This window comes from Ursus maritimus, unplaced genomic scaffold (assembly GCF_017311325.1).
Source record: "Ursus maritimus isolate PB19 unplaced genomic scaffold, ASM1731132v1 scaffold_4, whole genome shotgun sequence".
Taxonomy (NCBI): Eukaryota; Metazoa; Chordata; class Mammalia; order Carnivora; family Ursidae; genus Ursus; species Ursus maritimus.
In genome coordinates, this window is record NW_024426552.1 from 23,180,402 (window position 1) to 23,201,812 (window position 21,411).

General features: G+C 36.2%; 1 non-coding gene and 1 pseudogene across 1 annotated transcript; both read right to left on the minus strand.

Moving 5' to 3' along the window:
- Positions 1-11,278: 11,278 nt before the first annotated feature.
- Positions 11,279-12,471, minus strand: LOC103673060 (annotated as a pseudogene).
- An 8,418-nt stretch (positions 12,472-20,889) lies between these two features.
- On the minus strand, positions 20,890-20,996 carry LOC121100594. The gene has a single exon (XR_005832341.1). It is a non-coding gene; the product is annotated as a U6 spliceosomal RNA (small nuclear RNA).
- Positions 20,997-21,411: the final 415 nt, after the last annotated feature.

Below are 21,411 nucleotides of genomic sequence, written 5' to 3' on the forward strand. Positions count from 1 at the left end.
CCAATCCTACATAACACATGTTGAAATAACTTTCTAGGACCAAGATGGAGACCCTCCTGCCCAGAGTGCCCTCTCAGCAAACTGAAACTTAGGTAACTTTTGTGTCCCTGTAAATACTCTGCTTGAGCAGAAATACAGTGTAACTAGTTAGACAATCCCTAAACACCAAGCTCACTCTGGACCTTTTCATCCCAAACAAGGTTGACTCTGTGGCCGCAGACAATCAGATGTTTTTTTATTTTTCTATTTTTCTCTTCCTTGTCCATAATTCTTTACTCTATAAAAGTATCCTGACTCATGCCTCATTTTGCAGTTCTCCAAAAGGAGAACTCCGCTTCATGACCTGTTAAATAAAGTTTGTTTGTACCACTGAAATTGTCTTCTGTAATAATTTTTTAACAGTTTCTGGTGATGAGGATGGGATAAAAAATCTAAGTGCTAACAGCCTGCGGGACGAGACACAGGCAAGGGGCTTACGGAACCCTCTGAGTTGGCTGTTATTCAAGTCATCACTAGGGGCCATGGGTAAGTCACTCCTGGTTTTGAACTCTACTCCCTTGCGTGTAACTCTCCAACCCAAACAAACTTTATTTAAAAATACATATAATATATAATACATGCAGTTCCTAGAAAGGTTTTGGGATGCAGAAAGTTTCCAAGAAAGCTATATTGGGACTCCCCAGTAGGTGGCAGCCATTAGGAGATCTTTAAGATTCCAAAGTGGCTTCATTCATACTGTCCATTGCAAAGGGCTGATGAAAAATGAAAGGCACAGGAGGTACCTAAAACAAAAGATCTGTGAAGACTGATGTGACCACTACTACTGTTTTCTATCTGCTAAGGTGACTGTGTCTAGCAAGGAGCGAGGGGTTTTACAGGTACTAAAATCATTTATATTTAATTACATGTTTATAAATATATTATTTAAGAAAGCCTAATAACCCCAAAGTTATTGATCAGGACTGGTATTTATACTAGATTTGATGTGTTCACTCTTCTAATCTCATTAGCAGGTTTTTTTTTTTTAAAAGATTTTATTTATTTATTTGACAGAGATAGAGACAGCCAGCGAGAGAGGGAACACAAGCAGGGGGAATGGGAGAGGAAGAAGCAGGCTCATAGTGGAGGAGCCTGATGTGGGGCTCGATCCCATAACACCAGGATCACGCCCTGAGCCAAAGGCAGACGCTTAACCGCTGTGCCACCCAGGCGCCCCTCATTAGCAGGTTTTTATATAAGGTTTTAAAACCTACACTGCTAACGCTTTTTCTTTAAAAATAAAATTCACAAGGATACAATAAAAATCCCCACTTTGCTAACATAAAACATGAGATCAATTTATATTGTTTTAAAACTTCTCTTTCAATTTGTTTTGTTTTCCTCTGACATATTTTGGAAACCTCCTCATGTTGGTACATATATAGAATTTACAGAAAGCTTTTAGTTTTCTGATACTCATCCCACATCTAATCTTCTAAGGGAATAATTTGTAGTGATTTCAAGCAGTTTATTTCCTACACCGTATCCAGTATCATCATACAAGAAGGCGTATTCGGTGAATTGAAGGGGTTTTGTTCCTAGATATTTTGTGTTCTAAAATAGAATATCAGTATTTTTCTAAGGCAGGCCATCTGAACATGGTTTTGCTTGTTCTTTAATCTAATACTTTGATTTTAGAATGTAACAAGTGAGTGTGACAGAAAAGTGTATTTCGAAATATTAACAATTATCTTTCTCCAGTATTTAGTTTTCTTTTCTGATTTTCATCAGGCTATTCTGAGCTTCCTATTTCAGAGAAATTATGTGACAGCTGACATTAGGGAGGAAGTGGAAACCAGGTGTAGGCTGGATTTTGCTCTTCAGAAGCCTAGATTCTTTCAGAAACACAAGAACAAAAAACTTCGACAAAAGATGGAAAGGTAAAAGCTCAAAAAGAGCAAGGCTTTCCTCGGTACTCTCCTTCTTCTCCTCAGTCCCTCCACACTCTTGGGAAGAAGGGATGAGTCAGAGAAGTAGTGGACTGGGAAGGGGAGACAGGGAGGACATGCAGACAGATACGTGGCCTCAGACAGACAGATGGTAGTTCCTTGAACCCCATCCTGACCTGAGTGATCACAAGTCCCACACCCTTTAAAGTGGAGGGACAAGTGAAAAGATATCAGATTAAAAGAACAATACAATGGAGGCCAAGGCTATGTTGGCCCTAAAAAGAGCCCTAAGGAAAATGGGAATAGTGATATTAGGCAAACTAAGGTTTCAATACTCCAAGGAAATGAGGACTTGAAATAGTGATACATTTTTTTAAAGACAAAATCATGCTTCTTATTCTCTAGGCCTTGGACTAAGATTTTTCCTATCATAAATGTTAATTAATCTGCTTCTCCTAAGTGAACTGGAATCCTAATGTTATTTGTGACATTTATTGAAGTTGACTAAGCCTAAGTACTGTGCCATTTTGACTACAGCTCAATATACTCACAGAAGTGATTCACAAGTTTATAAATAATCAGGAACAGCATCTTTGCAGGAGACACCACGGTACTAAGTGTCCTAGATTTAGCAGAAAAGTAAGGGTGAGGAAGATCTATGGATTTGAAGCACAACAAAAGAATGTTCATTTTCTTCTACTTTAGAAAATAAATTTAAATTAAGAAACTTATTTTAAGTGTCAATAAGTTCAGCAACCTGTTTCTTTAATTTTTCTAGGTTTGATTTTGAATATTGGTAATGACAGTATCTTGTGTCTTAGTTTTATAAAATAACTTCTTTGCGTATTTAACTGCACATAACAATTATTCTCATTATGACCAAAACCAGACACTAAATTTTCTGTAAGATTTTGTAAAATTTATATTTGCAGAATTTGACATAAATATGATGATGATGATGGTATTGATAACAATACCCTTCCAGATACCCGCCTAGTAGTAAATTACCAATGCGAACTTAAACTAGCAATTTGTTAAGTGTATATTCTTTTGTTTTGATTTACCTGTACGTTGAAGGGTACAGAATGAATGACTTTGTGACTTTTAAGAGCCAGTGAACTGGCCAGTGCCTGTTAAACCTAAATTCCCATCATGCACCTGGACTGCTCTGCCTCACCTCCTCCAGACAGCAAAGCTCATGCTGCACCTGTGTCCTAACAAAATCCTTTGTAGCTGAACCAAGAATGGCATGTCTTCTCTAGGTATCAATGATTCTTTGGCAAGTTAAGTATTAGCCTGCAAATAGCATAAAATCTCAGATGCTTCTTGCCACTGCATACATCAGCATTTTACCTAATAACAATGCCCTTGTTTTTCTCTGAGGAACAGTCTCTGCATCATTTCCTGTATACAATCCTCAGGTGACAAAATTTCACGCAGCTCAACAGAGAGCACGCACCTCAGCTACGGACATTGAGAGCATTGGAATTTACTGAACACAGAAATTTAGTTAATAAAAGGATTATGATACAGCTTGAACTATTGAAAGTGAGGTTTAGACCTCTGTTCAAATACTTTTGCCAGGATAATGTTTTGTTCTATTAGGCCTTTATTAGTAGTGGTTATTATGAGACATCTTAATTTGTTAGTTTCTACATCAGGGGATAACTGTGAAGATGAAATGAGTTAATTCATGGAAATTCTTTACGAGAGTGCCTGGCACGTGGGAAGCACTCAAAGATTGACTCATACAATTGTAACTGTACCTCTGAGATGCTAAGCCAAGAGTAGTTGGCTGTCATCATGATACCACATGGATCTTGATAATGAAACCGGAACAGAGAAGAATTGAAGGATCTGTCCTGAGGAAATTATTTGAATCTCAGATTTCATTTCTGCTGGAAGCTCATGGATTCTGAGTTATGTATACCAATAAATTCCACTCATATTTTTTCAAAGTACTTTTGGGTTAGATTTTCTGTCACTTGCATATAAAAAAAATTCAATACTAAGGAATAACATGAAAACAAACATCCTTACAATTCAGAATAAACTGAGTAATAGTAGGATGATTAAAAAACTAAGGACCCTTGTATTTTGGTCTGGAATAAATGAAACATACATCATTGCTCTGACTTGCACTTTTGAAGTTCTATCATGTATCATTCACCTTTGCCGCATAGCAACAACTGCAAACTTAAGTGGCTTAGAGTAACACTTACTTCTTGCTCCCATTACAGACTGATGATCAAGGATGGGCATTGGCACAGATTAGCTCAAACTGTCTCAGATTGTCTCTATTCCAAAACTCAAGCTGAAGGAGCAGCCCTTATGAGGAACGTGTACTTCTTTGCGGTAAAGGGCTAAGAGGTAAAGAGGGTGAGTTGAACCACCCAATTCCAGTGCTATCTTCTGCTCTTATGTGACTGACATATAACACAAAACACATACGGCATAGAGTTTAATGGCTCAAATCTCATGGGCCAAACAAGTCACAAGACTCAGGCATCATTAGTGGGACAAGGGAGTATAACTATTCACCAAAAGCACAGGCAAGCCATTTGGTGGTGGTGGTGTGATAACCCTCAGAGAGGTAGAGGGAGGGGCGCCTGGATGGCACAGCAGTTGAGTGTCTGCCTTCGGCTCAGGGCGTGATCCCGGCATTATGGGATCGAGCCCCACATCAGGCTCCTCCGCTATGAGCCTGCTTCTTCCTCTCCCGCTCCCCCAGCTTGTGTTCCCTCTCTCGCTGGCTGTCTCTATCTCTGTCGAATAAATAAATAAAATCTTTAATTAAAAAAAAAAGAGGTAGAGGGAATGAATGAACACAATAGTATCTGGAATATTAGAGTATTTGTTCGGAAAAAAAAAGGGTTTGGGGGTATAATGCTTTTTACTTTCAGTTTCAATATCAGACTTAAGCTATCCTATTTAGAAGCAGATGGAATTGGTAGGAAGTCCTTTCTATCTATTGCCTGCAATTTAAAATGGATGGAAGAATGATTTTCTAGACTAAGACTAGTTTGAATTGTAGTAGGGGAATGTAAAACTAGAGATAGATTGGAACTTAGAAGAAAATTTTTCTTTTCTGTGCTTTAAAGCTTCTCTTTTAAATGCACTTTTCATGGTGAAAAAGGAACACTTTTCTCTGTTTTTAAGAGGCAGCTATGAGGCAAGGGCAGATTGAATCTACAGCCAGAATCATTATTATATATTGTCCAGAGGTTGAAGCCAGGTGAAACCTAGCAGAATGATTAATCTGGTAGCTAATGGTTATTGAGCATTTAATATTTGTTAGGCAGTGTAGTGTTCTAAACACTTTATATGCATTAAATAATTTATTCAGTATTGCAACTTCGTAAGGTAGGCCCTACATATCCTCCATGTGTGGATAAGGAGGAGCTTGTTTAAGTAACTTGTACAAAATACAAGTACCCAGCTGCAAAATGATAAAGCTGGGATTCAAGCCTAGCAGCCTGGCTCCTAAGCTAAATTATTAACCAGTGAATATACTACTATCTTGCAAGACAGAGTATCAACAACTTGCTACTATGTTTCTGAAATCCTCAAACAGGTCCTAAATTCAAGATTGTATTTTCACTTTACAATAAATTTTGGAAAATCAAGAACAAATTTCCCTAGGGAAATTATTCTGCTCAGGATTAACTGTATCTTCCACATTTATATGCTCAATTCTTAATCTTCATATTATTTGACTTATCAGTAATTTTTGACACTGCTTATCTTTGAAATCTTTTCTTCATTTGGCTTGTAGGAAACACACTCTCTTGCTGCTCTTTTTTTATGGACTATCCCTTCTATCTTTTTTTGTGTTCCTGTTTTATCCCCACAATATTAGTCTTTGGATCAAATAGAGTCATATGACTTTAAATACTATCATTATACTATTAATTCTAAAATTTGTGTCTCTAGAGTGGACATCTCCCCTAAACTATAGACTTGTAAATGCAGATTCCTAGTCAACATTTCATTTCAATTTCCAAAAGATATCTAATACTGGTGTTTCTGAAGTATCTTCTAAAATTTGCTTGTGGACAGTCTTTCCCGTTTCAGTTCATGGGAATTCCAACTCACTCAAAATACTAACTCTAAATACTAACCAAACTCCAAATTGACAAAAAGATAGTATCAAAATATTAATATCAGACACAATGGATTATATGATAAAAAAGGTTTTATGAGATCTAGTCATTACTTGAGCATGAAAAGTAAAAAAATCATGAATATAACACCACGAATGTTTATACACTTCACTTAGCCTCTACACTGACATATTAAGCAGAAAATGAGAAAGAGAGAAAGAAAGAGAGAGGGAAATCAGGAGAGAAGGAAAGAGAGAGAAGCAGAGAGGAAAGGAGACGCGGGGAGAGGGAGAAAGGACAGAGAGGAAAGAGATACGATTTAAACAACATGAGCTTAATTTAGTAATCTTATATAAACATACTTCTTCCAGCAGATATATTTTTAAAAACCTGATCACTAACTATACTAAAGAAATAGATTTGTAAAATAAAAAAGAAATATACGAAATAATAATCTATGATACTTCTCTAAAAATATTAAAATAATAAGCAATACCAAAAAAAGCTTTAAAGAAATCTGTAGTTTTTCAAGAATTAGAAAATATGGTTCTAACACATGGCCAAAAAGACAATCACATTGCATATTATAAAATCTTCCAAACAGAACAGCAGATAAAATACTACATTCCCTCACTACACGGTTAATGCACTTGGATAATGTACTTGGGTGAAGCATAACTAAGCTGGAGTCAGACATCTTCTGAATTACAAAAAAAGACAATCTAGTTAAAAAAAATTAGGGAAGTAGGGAAACCAAATCATATAGCATGAATGGGACACAAAGAGAAGAGCAAGAAATGATAGCAACAATGAAAAAAAAGTTTTAAGCAGTTTTTTGAAAAAACTAATACCAAGAGCAAACCTCAGCTGAGAGTATTCAACATAAAATTGAAAACACACGTAATAATGTGACAAAAAAGGGAGACAAACTGTAAATAAGAAAGAGATTAAAGTAATATTAACTTTGTCCCAATACTCTAAAAAATACATTTTTTTTAAAGATTTTATTTATTTGACAAAAAGACAGCCAGTGAGAGAGGGAACACAAGCAGGGGGAGTGGGAGAGGAAGAAGCAGGCTCCCAGCGGAGGAGCCTGATGTGGGGCTCGATCCCAGAACGCTGGGATCACGCCCTGAGCCGAAGGCAGACGCTTAACGACTGTGCCACCCAGGCGCCCCCCAAAAATACATTTTTAATCTTGTGAAAAGTACTAATTACCAAATTGACTACATATTTTTTAAATATGCCTGAAAATGTTAAGGCATATGAAACATAAAATCACAATTTTCCACAGTAAAGACACCCCAAGATAAGCATTGAGTTTTAGGAACTCTTCAAGAGGCATATAAAATCTTACACATTCATTCTTATCAAATGGACAAGGGCAATGTATTGTAGCATTCACTTCAACAACACATAAGGACCCAGAAAACATAATTTAAGTCTATTTTATTAAAATGTAAATGCAAATATCTTAGCTAAATATACAAAAATGAATTTGATACTATTTTAATCTATAATAAAATAATTTTAGGTAACTTTAATTAGATTTAACATCTTTGTAATGAATACATAATAAATCCTACAAAAAAATCATAGTGGGAAAATTGTTAGGAGCATTTCCTTTGTAAGGATGTACAAAAAAAATAATAATAGCAACTATACGGTATTTTATTCAAAGTGTAATACAGTCCCTAGGCAAAGGAAAAGTAATAAAAAGCAAAATAATTAAAAGTAATGAAACAAAATCACTCTTGGCAAATGTTAAAATGCACAAAGATAACTTGGAACCTCTACAGAAAATATTTAAGGTAGGATATGAACATTATGAAACCAATCATGTAAAATTTTCAAACCAACCATGCCTCATTCATTTCGTGGATGCACTTTGTGCGGTGCTTCGGGCTGTTGACTTGACACCACCATCACGCTACTGAACCTTGGGAACTACATTTCCCAGAATGACCTGCCCCTTAATGCGTCAAGTTCAAGTGCACCGATGAGACGCGCTCACAGATTCAGAAGCTGGAAGGGAAGCGGAGACCAGCAGTTTTAGACTGCCAGAACGTCGATTTCTGGTGTCTACCACAGGATCAGCAAGCATCTCTGGCTGCCCTTCTTCTAGATCTTTCCCATGTCTGGTGACTCTCCACCTCCACGCTTACTCCAGTGCTTCAATTTAACTTTATGGGTTTTTTAGTTTTGTTTTGTTTTGTTTTGTTTTTTTTGGTTATTTTTTTTGTTTTGTTTTTCAAAGACTACTTTTAAGAGCAGTTTTAGGTTAAGAGCAAAATTGAGAGGGATGTACAGAGAATGACTTTTTCACCGATTCTCTGGCTACAGCTCTTCCCACGATGCTGCGCTGTTTTCTACATTAAACCCATTCGCATATCACCTGTTAGTGATTCTATTTTTTCTGACTGATACACGTACATACATAATGACATTATACGTAAATGGCCTGGAAAGATAAATACCAACATCAAGAAACTGGTTATTTCAAGTCAAAGGGGAAGAGAATGGAATTAGCAAGGGATACAATGACAAATTCCAACTGTATCACTTTTATTTTATTTATTAAGAAATGAAATCTGAGGAAAGTATAACCAATGAACTAACACTTGTTAAAGCTAGATTATATCAGGAAATCAGTGTGTGTTAAAAACATTAAAAGTTTTATGCATTATTCCAGATTTTTAAAATATTTCCTTAAATAAAAAGATATAAACTGGATTTTTACCTGAGATGCTTTCCAATATTTCTTTTAAAGTCATCAGATTTCTTGTTTAACATATTCAATTATGGCCAGAAAAGTATAATTATATTGATGAATATGACTGATATAAAACACTAAAATTATCATCATCTGGGCTGACATTAGGTGTCTAGACACTTTGCCGTTAAAATGATGTATTATTAGTTTCAGAGAATTTCATGAATGAACTTGATTTCCATTTCAAATTCAAATTTTTAGTCAACCGTAACATATTACAGCAATGTTTGCTACATCATCTCTTTGAAGTGCTATTTAAAAACTATCTTTGAAGAAACTCGAAATTTGAGTCTTAGTTGAGAGAGGGAAGGAGTGCATCCTCATCCTTCTCCCAAATGGATATCACTAGGTTCCCTCACCATGCTACTTTACAGTGCAAATGAAGAAGAGAAACCTGTTCAAATGCTAAGTGGGCCTAATTATGCTACAGCTGTCTAATAAACTCTTCACAAAAGAAGGAACATGAACATGAGTTTGATAAAGTTCATTTAGGGGCAGCTGGCTGGCTAAGTTGGCAGAACAGGCAACTCTTGATCTTAGTGTCCTGAATTCAAGCCCCATGTTGGGTATATACTTTACTTTAAAAAAAATAAAATCAAAAAGTTCATTTATAGTTTCCAAAAAAGGATAAAACATTTTTATGAGTCTTATAATTATTATGGTTTTATTGAGACAAAAAGTATTAACACAGAGTGAGGGCATAAAAAACAATTTGAAACCTATGTATACTAGGTTGGCTTGGTCTTAATCCTAATGCTACCCCTACCCACCTATTGCCATCTCTTCGGTTGCTAATTATCTTCTGTATTTTCAATAGGTTCCCCAAAGAAAGAAGCCCTATGTATTATTTTGTTACCTACAATTACAAATAAACTTTATCTCATTTTTAAATGCTTCCAGATGAAAGACTTGAAACACCATGAAAGCTGTTTAAGAGTTTCCAGTCATTAGCCATATATTAAGCCTATCCTGTGAACCACATATAAGATCTGCACACAATCATACTTCATGTGAACACAGTGGGGTAACTCAAAGCTATTCAAAAATTTACTTTCATAAGTACCTGGAAGAACTACAAATAGAACTCGCCTTCTCTGGGGCTTTGAGATTAGGAAACAAATCATCTTCCCCTCCCCAAAAATGCTTATATATATATATATATATATAGCCCCTTTAGCTCTTTACCTTCTTCTGCCACTCAAGGCATTGAGTCAGTGAAGTGGCATCAGACCACTAAAGTTTTCCTGAGTCATTCAAAATTTCAAACAGCTTTGATGTTACTCCATAACAGCTACTTTGTAGAAAGTCTCTCTTCATAGCCTGAATATTGGAAGTGATAGAGCCATTCAAAGGAAAATCTTATGGTTGAAGAATAGAGAAACTAAGAATTTTGCTTCTTTAAGACAACCATGAATAGGATTAAAAAGAATCTTGAAAGAGCTGGAAGTGATTATGCAGAAATAAGACTGTGAACTGAGAAAAAAGGAATTGAACTTCCAGTAAATAAGATCTGGTCTCTGAGTAGAAGTGAGCCGAGTGTTGGAATTTGCTCGCTGAGAGTGTCCTAAGTGTTCCTGTATTAGAGTGCTAAGCGCACTGTTTTAGGCATTGCATGGATTTGGTCATTTATAAAAGATTATTTTATGTCTATAGTGTCCCAATCACTGTGTCTGAGTAGAGGCCTGTTGAAAAGCTCCTGCATCTTCAGGGGTCTGGGTGGCTCAGTTAGTTGAGCAGCTGCCTTGGGCTCAGGTCATGATCCCAGGGTCCTGGGATCGAGCCTGGCGTCAGGTTCCCTGCTCAGAGAGCAGCATGCTTCTCTCTCTTCCTCTGCCGCTCCCCCCTACCTGTGCTCTTTTGCTCTCTGTCAAATAAATTAATTAATTAATTAATAAAATCTTTACAAAAAGACAAGCTCTTGAAACAGTATATATAAGCAGCAATAGTATTTAGTATTTTAGTATTTACTAAAATACTCTTTCAATGTAATATGATAGTGTAGAAATGAATTACTCTAAAGAGTTAGCAAAGTTCCATTTAATCTTAGAATTAAAATGAGAACTTCAGTGTACTGTTTCTTCAGTTTATGATTTAATTTGAATATCATATGGAGGAAGCTACTGAATACATTTGCTAGGTTAATTTCACTTGTAATCTTGCTAACTTTTAGATTGATGGAAATAAAGGATGTCTGGGCAATCAGGAACAGGGGTAACTAGTGACAGAAACTAAGATATTTAATGTGGTGTAGATTGTTAAGAATAAAATAAAGAAAGACAAATTTTCCACTTCATAGCCTGACAATAGGTTTTTTTTTTTTTCTTTCTTTCTTTTAACTGCAGTGCTAACTCTTCATTCTATGGAGATAAAAGATTCTCAGTGTCTGACTTAACAATTTGTGAGACTTTTTATTCTTGGACTTTTCCATTAATATATTATGTGAAATAATTTGTGACAATTAACTTCTGCAATAAATGTCTCCAGTAGAAATAATCATTCTTTTCTTCCCACTCATTCACTGAATGGGTGACTGCTGTAGGTCAAAAAGAATCATTATCTCCTATTTTGTAAGAGACCTACAATTTCTTTCACTTACAAGTCATCTACTGCTCCTATTACATTCTAACACGGAACATTACAACTCTTGTTAGTTCTGCACTAAGACCGCCGCTGCTACTACTGTTAATATTGTTGTTAGCTTACTTCCTGAGTGAAGAAATGGGATTATCACACAGGTGATTGTTTGCTTTGTGTTTGGTTTTATTTATTTTACTTATTTTTTTTTAGAAACTTCATTTTCCATCAACTTTATTTCCATTTTTTTGCTTTTGTGGAAGAGTTGCTTAAGACCACTCGGTGGTTGTTCTTATCCATTCAGTGGCCTGAGCAGGGGGAGCTGCGAACCAGTCCTCAGCGGCAAGCTGGGCGCTCCAGTCGTCAGTGGGGAACTGCTGAAGAGGCAGACAGGACACCTGCTTGCCTTCGGACCAGTCTGAACTCAGGAGCTGGAGCAGCCCATTCACCCTGAAATTCGTCCTTGGTCCTAGCCTTCCAGCAGCAGCATGCTCTTCCTTTTCAATCTCTTCAGGATCTCTGTAGAAGCAGAGATCAGTCATGACCTCCCACATGACTTCCACAGCCCGCACCCACCACCTCAGACCCACTGAGTGAGCGCCCTCGGTGCACAGCATGGCAGCATTCACACAGAGCAGAGGAGAGTCTGTGTTACACCGAGCGGTGGCAGGCAGGTTAACATGAGACACTTCTGTGAGATGCTGGTGGTCAGCCCTGGGATCAGTAACCACCAGAAGTCTGGGCTCCCAGAAGGCTGCTTGGATCTGGTTAGTGAAAGTCCCAGGAGGGAAGCGCCAGCACCAGGAGTGGCTCCAGTCACAGGCTCAAACTTCAGCACAGCTCGCTGGCCAGTATTCCTGGATGATATGACACTGACATCATCTGGGTTTTCAATGGCAACAATGGCATGAGCTGCTGGCAGAAGCTTCTCCCAGGTTCTTTGCAGATGATACACAGTTGCCATCACTTTTCCTTTTGTGGATGTACTGTTCCATTTGGAACTCAAGGTCGATGTCACCTGAGTGGATTCCTGCTGCAAGAATTTGAGGACAACCTCCTCCTTCATTTGCAAGATGTCAAGGGCTCCAGACATGCTGAAAATTGCCCTTTGGGAACACAGGACGACACAATATGGGGAAAGGCTATTTTGGTTTGTTTTAAAGGCAACAATGCAAACGTTTCTAGTAATGTGCGTTGTCAAGTTCCTTTTTCTCTCTGAGAGTCACTAGTGGATGGGACACAAGATCTATGGGACTTTATTTGTTAGACTGCTTCAGAAGAGAACTGAGAAAAGTGTCTCAGGCTTCTAGCCATAAACAACCATGATAGAAATGGGAGAGATTATTTGGTCTCTCAGGGCTAACCATCAAGAGAGGCAACACAAGCTATTATGTCATGTAGTTTCCCCTTTGCAAAACTTCCCATCACCTTCTTTCTCTCTCTCTATGTCTCTCTGTGTCTGTCTTTCTACATGTATTATAAACGTTACAAATATAATTTTTGCAGAAACCAATACCCAGTGTACATAATATTATTGATTTTTACTTTGTAAACTGATTTGACTAATACCTTGACATTCAAAAAGTATTTTTTTGTACTGGTTCAGAGCTAAACACTTTGGGGCCTACAGACAATTAGTACTTACCCCTGGTATCAGCCTTAATACACTTAAAGTATTTCCAATTTCAGGGCTTTTCTTGAAATATCTGTGAGACACTATTATACTTCTAAATCTTCTGTGTTTTCCCCCATTTATAATCTCTTTGTCTATGCCGCATTCTGTTGCTTGGGCTTCCTAACATTTCATGGTTTTCTTAGATATATGAAGTTCACAGAGTAGGTAACCAGGAATTGTAAGTATAATGGGCTTTTTTAGACAAAGGAAGTAGAATGGCTGACAAAGTTTAAAACTGTGAGTAAGGTTCAGATTCACTGATGGCGGAAAAAGAGTCTGTGAGGTTAACTTGAGCTTATTCTGAAGGATAGACCTGCCCTGCTGTGAACCAGCAAAAATGAACAGCCAGCCATATAATGATTTTAAATTTCTGAGTAGGATAACTATGACATTTGAGTTACAGAAAGATACATTTGAATGGCAAAGAAAGACTACAAAGAAGGCTGCCAAAATAACTTGAAAGAGAAAAATGGTGCCTTGAAATAAAGGATTTGATATGGTTGTCACATAAAGAATGATGAAAACTGTCATATACTCATTGCCTTATTCTAGGTTCCCCAGAACAGAGCCTGAGGTAAAAGCAATGCTCTACTACTTTATCAGGTCGTACAGTCGTGGGGTGCTGGGTTGAGAGTAAAGGAGAGCAAGGTAAGAGGGAAGAACAGCCAGTCAATAAGAGAGTAAAAGTCAGGTTGTGTGATTGCACTGAGAGACCACGTGAAGGGAAGATAAATTCATATGCAGATTAAGTATAGATTCCAGTGTGTATCACTGCTGACCTTTTCAGAGGAGAGAAGGTGTTTGAAATTGGTGACATGACATTAAGCATCTAACTAGTCTTGTTGAAGGATGATGTTATCCTGATGTCTGTCATTGCTCTCTGCTACCGACAGGTTAGTTGTATGGCAGTAGCTGTAGCGCTTAGTGAGTTCAGCCAACAAGTGCTGGTACCTTTATCATGGCAGCCATGCACTGGTTCCATTATTCACAAGATGTGTGGTGTTTGTGGACCACTGTCCAAACTTGGGTTGGATTAGAAGAAAGGCTTACTGAAAGTCACGGCATTAGTCACTTCCCCGGGTCTATCCATATTTCTTCCCCAGAACTCCGAATTTTTACCTTCCAGTTTATTTTTCCCTTTCCAGACCCAAATAATCAATCAAAAAAATTTTATCAGAATGCTTAGATTTGTCCTAGAGGCCAGGTATACTCATTCTTCTGGCCACTTCTCATCCATAGTAAGTGACAACTAAGTGACTGCACACAGCTTTGCTTACTGAAATGATCTCCTTTATAACTGCACTTTAGTACCACCCCTTTGTAGAGATGTAACGAGGCAGCAGTTCCTCTCACCTAACACAAACATATTGCAATAATCCATCTGTGAATGGGTTGAGATTTCTCCTACTTTATCAGTTGGTCATAGGGAACCCCCATGAATTATTAATTGAAGGAAAGTCATTTGTATCAAGAGATCGGTAACACAGGCATCAGAATTACCTGTTCATGCAATTTAAATATGCATTTGATCTGCTTGGAACAAACCTCTACTGTGATGTTCCAATGTCACAACAGATCTTTCCTAGTTTGCCTGACATTATGCCAAAACAACACGATAAAACATATCACAAAATGGACAGCTCCAATAATACAGCCCCTTGGTGTTCCCTGGCAAACAGTTCTTACTAGGACTACAGCATCCCCTCTCAATTCACTCCTTGTGCTTTACTGAGGAGGGTACTGTCTAGGCTATTCTGAATGGTCGGTTCTTACACAAGTATTAAATCCATTTTACCTTCCCTTACTCTCAGAGTCTTCTGATTTCATCCTCACCACCATGTCAAGGAAGTAACATTTATTCCTAATTTACTCTAAATGAGCGCAGGAATCATGTAGTCAATTTAAGAGGTTATTAGGCTATTTTAGGAGTCCTTATAATGGTTACAAATTCCCCAAAGTAATTAAGTTGTCTCCTATTAAAACATATTTCCCAATCCTTGGATGAATATACTCAAGATCTATTCTCAAATATTGTCCACAATTCCTGGCTAACAAAAATTAGCTGGGTTCTATACTTCCTTTAATATGTAAGCTATTTCCTTCCAGAACAGAGATTTTACTTTCCTGTTTGGTCTGATTAATCCCGATGCTTCCTATTGTCTTAGAAGCAATGAGGGGAGGCAAGAAAAGATCTTTTATGGAAACAAATTCCATCTTTATAAACATCTAATTCAAGTGGGTCATTTCAAGGTCACCCTTCAAGGAAGAGACTGCTGTCCTCTAACAAGGGGAAGGGGGCAGCTTCTGCTGAAATAATGAATTCAGTGGAATTTGGAAATTCAGATTTAGCAGACTTGTCTGTCCACATTCCCCATCACAGATTTCAGAATTCTACTCTTGTCTTATCAGAGTCCTAACATTGACAAATGAGATTTGTTGAGGCTGCACACCTAATTAAATCACACAGTCTAGCTCCCTTACAATTAAGTTCTGCCTTGAGATTATGGCTTCTGAAGAATTTTATAGAAGTTACTCACAGTACGCCATGAGATATCACTTGATGCCCAGATATTAGAGGAGTTGGCTGTTGAGTGACCTAATAGTCATTGTCCCACACAGTCCTGAGATGACAAACACCACACATTCTAATGCCTTAGTTTCAACCTGTATCTCATTCGAATCATCACTGTCTTGATGAGTAGCTCCTGGATCCCGAGATGGCCAATTCATAGCTTTATCAAATTTGGCCACATCCTTCATGTTCTCTCCCAACCAAGTTTTTTTATTCCTTTCAATATGGATAGGCTAAGAATTTCCCAAATTTTTAAGTTCTTCTTCTTTGTTTATTAACAATTCCATCCTAAAATCATTTTTCTTCTCACATTTTGCTATAAGCATTCAAGAAAAATCATTTGCTATTCAACAGTTTGCTTAAATACTACCTCAGCCAAACATCCAATTTCATCGCTCTCAAGTTCTACTTTCTACAAGACACTAGGACATGAATACAATTTAGCCAAACTCTTTGCCATTTCATAAGAAAGAATCACCCTTCCTCTAATTTCCAATGACATGTTCCTCATTTCTGTCTGTGACCTCATCAGAATAGCCTTTACCATCCATATGTCTACCAACAGTCTGTTCACAACCACTTAGGTATACTCCAAGAAGACAGAGGTTTTCTCTATAGCTCTCCTCTTCTCCTATGCTCTCACCAGAATTGCTTTTAATGGTTCATTCAGAGCAATCTTGGCTTTGTCTAGCATGTACTTCCAAACTCTTCTAGCCTCTACCTTTTACCCAATTCTAACACCACTTCCACATTTTTAGGTACATGTTAGAGCAGCACTCTGCTTCTCAAGTCTAATATGTGTATTTTTTTCGGTTTTCCAGAGAAATAGAACCATTAGGATATAAAAAAAGATACAAGAGGAAATGTATTACACCAATGTGCTCATGAAATTATGGAGGCAAAGAAATGCCACAACATGTCATCCACAAGCTGGAGAACCAGAAAACCGTTGGTATAATTCAGTTCAATTTTGAAGATACAAGGAGAAACTCCAATGTCCAAGGGTAGGAGAAGACAGATGTCCCAGCTCAAAGAGAGGGAATTCACCCTTCCTTCACATTTTTATCCAATTCAGGCACTCAAGGGATTGGATAATGCCTACCACATTGGTAGAGTGATTTTCATTACTCAGTCTACTGATTCAAATGTTAATCTCTTCCAGAAACACCCTCACAAACACATCCAGAAATAATGTTTTACCAGCTATCTGACATCCTTTGGCCCAGTCACATAGAATCAATCATCATAATTGGTTAATCCAGTTAAAGAACAGAATGGAATGCCCTCTACTACCATCAGTTTGTCTTGTCCACAACTATCTTCAGACATTCCCAGATGTAAACACAGGCACATCATTTCCCCTTTCCTCATTCAATTTCTGCCAGTCTTGGTCTCTGCTCTTTTATTCTACATCACTTTTTTTCTTTATGCTTTGACTGATAATGAGAATAAAACCCGATACTCAAAAAAGAGAGCAAGTGATCTTTCTACTCTTGTATGGAAAATATCTGAACTAGGAGTTGATCCCAAGCCACATAAATCTCTCCCCACATGCAGTGTGATAATATTACCAAGATTACTGGGAAGTTCAAATTATTGCACAAATCACTCTGCCAAGTACTTGTTTCAACACAGATATAATGACTACAGCATTAGTAATCCAAGCAAAAATGGGCTTTTTTTCTTCATAATCTAGGATCTAGATATAGAATGTAGATGGAGTATATACATATATTCAAATTACATTATTTTGATAAGGAATCTGAAAAAAATAGCTCTTTTACTGATTTTCCTTCTTCTAACATAATAGAGTATACACACACACACACACACACATACACACATATGCCTGCATTTGTGTTCATTATAATTTATTATTAAATTATTATTTAGTATCTATGTCTTATTATTGTCAAGTCTTCAAATAATCCTCATTTTCCTTTTATTTTCTTTGACTCATGGCTAAATTAGAACCATAGCATTTACTTATTGTTGAAGTACTGATTCAAACAGAAGGTAACTGCAGTCCCAAGAAATAAATGAGACTGAAATAGCACAGAGGAAAAATTTTGGCACTCTAGGTTTGTAGTGAGATCATCAGAAATCTTTACATGTTTCCCAAGGACTATATTCTTTAGTATTGTAGGATAACGTATACACAGAAAATAAAAGAAACTGAAATCTGTCCTCAGCAAAGGACCTTTTTAGCTCCTTGATCCATGTTAAGTTTGAGGAACTCCGTCTGATTGCTTAGGGAAGAATAACAGTGTGCTGGAGGCAGAGAGATATCTATAAATGAGACCTTGAGATACCTTATGTGATTCTGATACAGTCACATCATTCAGTGCTCTTATACATACTCATTCAGAGGAATCAAGCAAGAAGTATTTCTCTGAAAAGCTATGTTAATTCCTTTGCCAACATAAAAAGTATTTTAAATTATCAGGTACTTAAAAATTTTAAGTGTATTTGGGTAGAAACCTATAATTTTGCCTATAGCATTTGACTGGAATATAAACTAAAGAAAAAATATTGATAACTTGTTTTACTAAATATATCACAAAAGAATTACACCTGTATAGCACATATATATCTTTGTGTTCTCCCAGCTATTTCACTTCATAAATCAACTTTTCTGACCTTTTCCATCTAACAATCTGAAACTGTTACATAGAATGGAATGAGTTATACTATCATATTTTGTAGTACTCGTAATTTAAATTTTAAAACAAAAGTTATTTAACAGAAAAATATGCATATTTCCAATATTAAAGACAACGCTAAAATTTATCATGAATTATGTCTTAATTACATGTTATATATATTTTTTAAAAAGATGGTTTCTGAACATTCCAATAGTTGTTCTTAAATCTTAAACATTCCATAACGTAACTCCTGGACTTCCTGTATGACCTGGGTAATCTTCCTTTACCTTAATATTTTAGCTTGTGCATTTGTTCTTGGCTCTCATTTGAACTCCCTCATACTTGTAATTGATTCCTGAGGGCTTGAGGGTGAATTACACTTACGTGTTTTTTTTTTTCTCTTAAATTTTTAAGAGACAGCAGAGAGGGGCAGGGGGAAAGGGAGAGAGATAATCCCAAGTAAGCTCCACGCACAAAGCCTGACATGGGCTGCATCTCAGGACTGTGAGATCATGACGTGAGCCCAAACCAAGAGTCGACACTTCACGGACTGAGCCACCCAGGTGCCCTGAATTACACTTACTTTTTAAATAATATTGCTTACTGAAAAATCACAACTTTATACATAAAATTGATAATAATTATCTTTTCTTTCATGCAGAAATCCAGAAAGAGGTTCCCACAAATTTGCAAAATTTGACCAGTTTTTTAACTAATTACTCACCAGATGAATACAGTCAGAAAACTTCTGGGTGATAACTGCAGTACAGAGAACTAGGATTGTATATTCAACATCCCTATAGCTATTTCTGATTTCTGAATCTGGATCCAGTCAGGAAAATACAGTACTCTCAGGAAACCCACTTTATCTATAAACTTGTAAAATTGCATTGGGTAAATTCTTATTCCAAGGAAACTAAGACAGTTTATACACTGGCTAAGCCAAGAGCACTGCTTCGGGAATTTAGCTGTTTTGCTCAAACTATCACTGGCCATCTGTTATTGAAGACAGGTCTTTAGAACCTGAATTATCTAGGCAGACTAAGGCTGTTGATAGAATAACTTGGCTAAATACTCAGTTTTCCATGTCAATTTTTAGATACATACTGTGTATAAGGAATGAAGAACAAGTTTTATTATTTCTGAGTGTTGATATTGCATGCCTGAAAATTTATTCAGTCACAGAAGAGTATCTATGTTTTAAATCCATGTGTGTGTGTGTGTGTGTGTGTGTGTGTGTGTGTGAAGATTTTGCTGTGAGGGTTGAAGTGTGTTTCTTTTTAATAATATTCACGACATATTTGTTCAGTTTTGGATAGTTTGAAAACACCAACTGAAAAATATTTAGCATGTTATTTAAGAAAATAAACATTTGGCACAATCTGTCCTGAATTTTGGTTCAGGTTCAAAGGATAAATGCCTCAAAATTAAGCGTTTTGGAATAGATGTAAATTCTTACTATCTAATTTACTTTGTGAAGATCTAAAACTTCTAGCTCTTTTGTGTTGAAAAAGAGTCTTTGAAAAAAATTCTCACAGTAAGAGCAATGTTAATGGTGAATATAAGATTAGGTTAACAACTTTGTTTTGTGAAAATTGAAAGCAGAAATAAATTAACAGGTTATCGAAACTAAATTTTCAAATTATTATCTTCACGAATAAATCTTTGATGAATTAATTATAATGATATAAAACACCAATTTTTAACCTTTAACATGTACCAAGAAAGGACTTTTAATGTTTCATTTACATACAGTAATTTTATTCTTATAAAAACTATATTATTTTTATTATACGTAAGTCAGAAAAAGATACTTATTTTACTGGTTTTCCTACTTCTAACATGATAGAGTGAGCATACATGGGGACACTGGGCAACCAAATGTTCCATATAAATGGCTATTTTGCTTTGTTTTCCTGATTATACGCCAAGCATCTATCAGAGTGCTAAGGAAAATAACATTTCCGAATAAATTAATCTGAATGAATGAGTGAAAAGAACAAAAACAGAAGCATTTCAGATATGACATTTTAATTATACTTAAAAAATAATACTTATTTTGATGAAATGATTGTGTGCAATTATAAAGAAGCCATAGCCCACCTACAGTAGGATTTTCCATATGTGGGGACTGTCTTCCTGCGTTTGCCAGGACGCAATGGTAAGGGGAATAAATAGGAATATGAAGGTGGATGATGACATTTCATGACAAATGAGTCTGATGGTCTCATTTGTTATCATATCCAGTCATGGAAAATGTGCCAATTCTTGCTCCTCGATAAAATTTTATTTTCTCCCACAATTCAGATAATGAACTTTATGTGGAATTTTGTAAAATGATTCACTTGATCAGTAAAGTTGATAGTAATTTGAGTCAATATGTCAATGGAAAAAAGACACAGGTGCTTTGATCTTTATATTCCTTGGAAAATATCTAAGGATTCTAATGTAATTTAGAAAGTTTTAAAGGGCATTTTTTATATGCAAAAACATTTTCAGTATTAAGACCTCATATTTTTATGTAAATTTAAGCAAGAATGATAAATTTACAAAAGTTGAGGTGTTGTTTGATCAAAAGGGTTTTTAAAATTTAGCTGATGTAGTTCAAATATATATTTTTTTAATATGGAACAATTCATGAATGCGGTGACATCCTTGTGCAAGGACTATGCTTATCTTCTCTGTATTGTTCAGAATTTTAGGTTAAGTGCTGCCAAAGGGAACACTCCCTCTCCCTTTCATGACAATACATTCTTTTGTTTCTTTGGGATTTAAGCTGACGGTGTCTGTTCAAAAAAATAATATGGAAGGAAGTCTAATGAACTTATGGAAAATGTTGATCTTGGACAGGTGAAAGAATGAAATGATGTGAAGTACTTGTTATAAATACTTATGATAAATCAGTCTGCCAGACTTAATAATATGCTTTATCCCTTTAAATTAAAGCTATTATGTGCAGATTCAAGTACGTTTAAAGATTAAATGTTACATGAATAGATAGAAAAATGATACTATCATCGCATTCCATTCTCAATAGTATTTTGTATTATTTCAAAAGGTAAAAGTTTGTATTTTTATCTATAAAATATTTTTTGGGTTTGAAACACTGAATTTGTGGCAAAACATGTCAAATTAACCTTT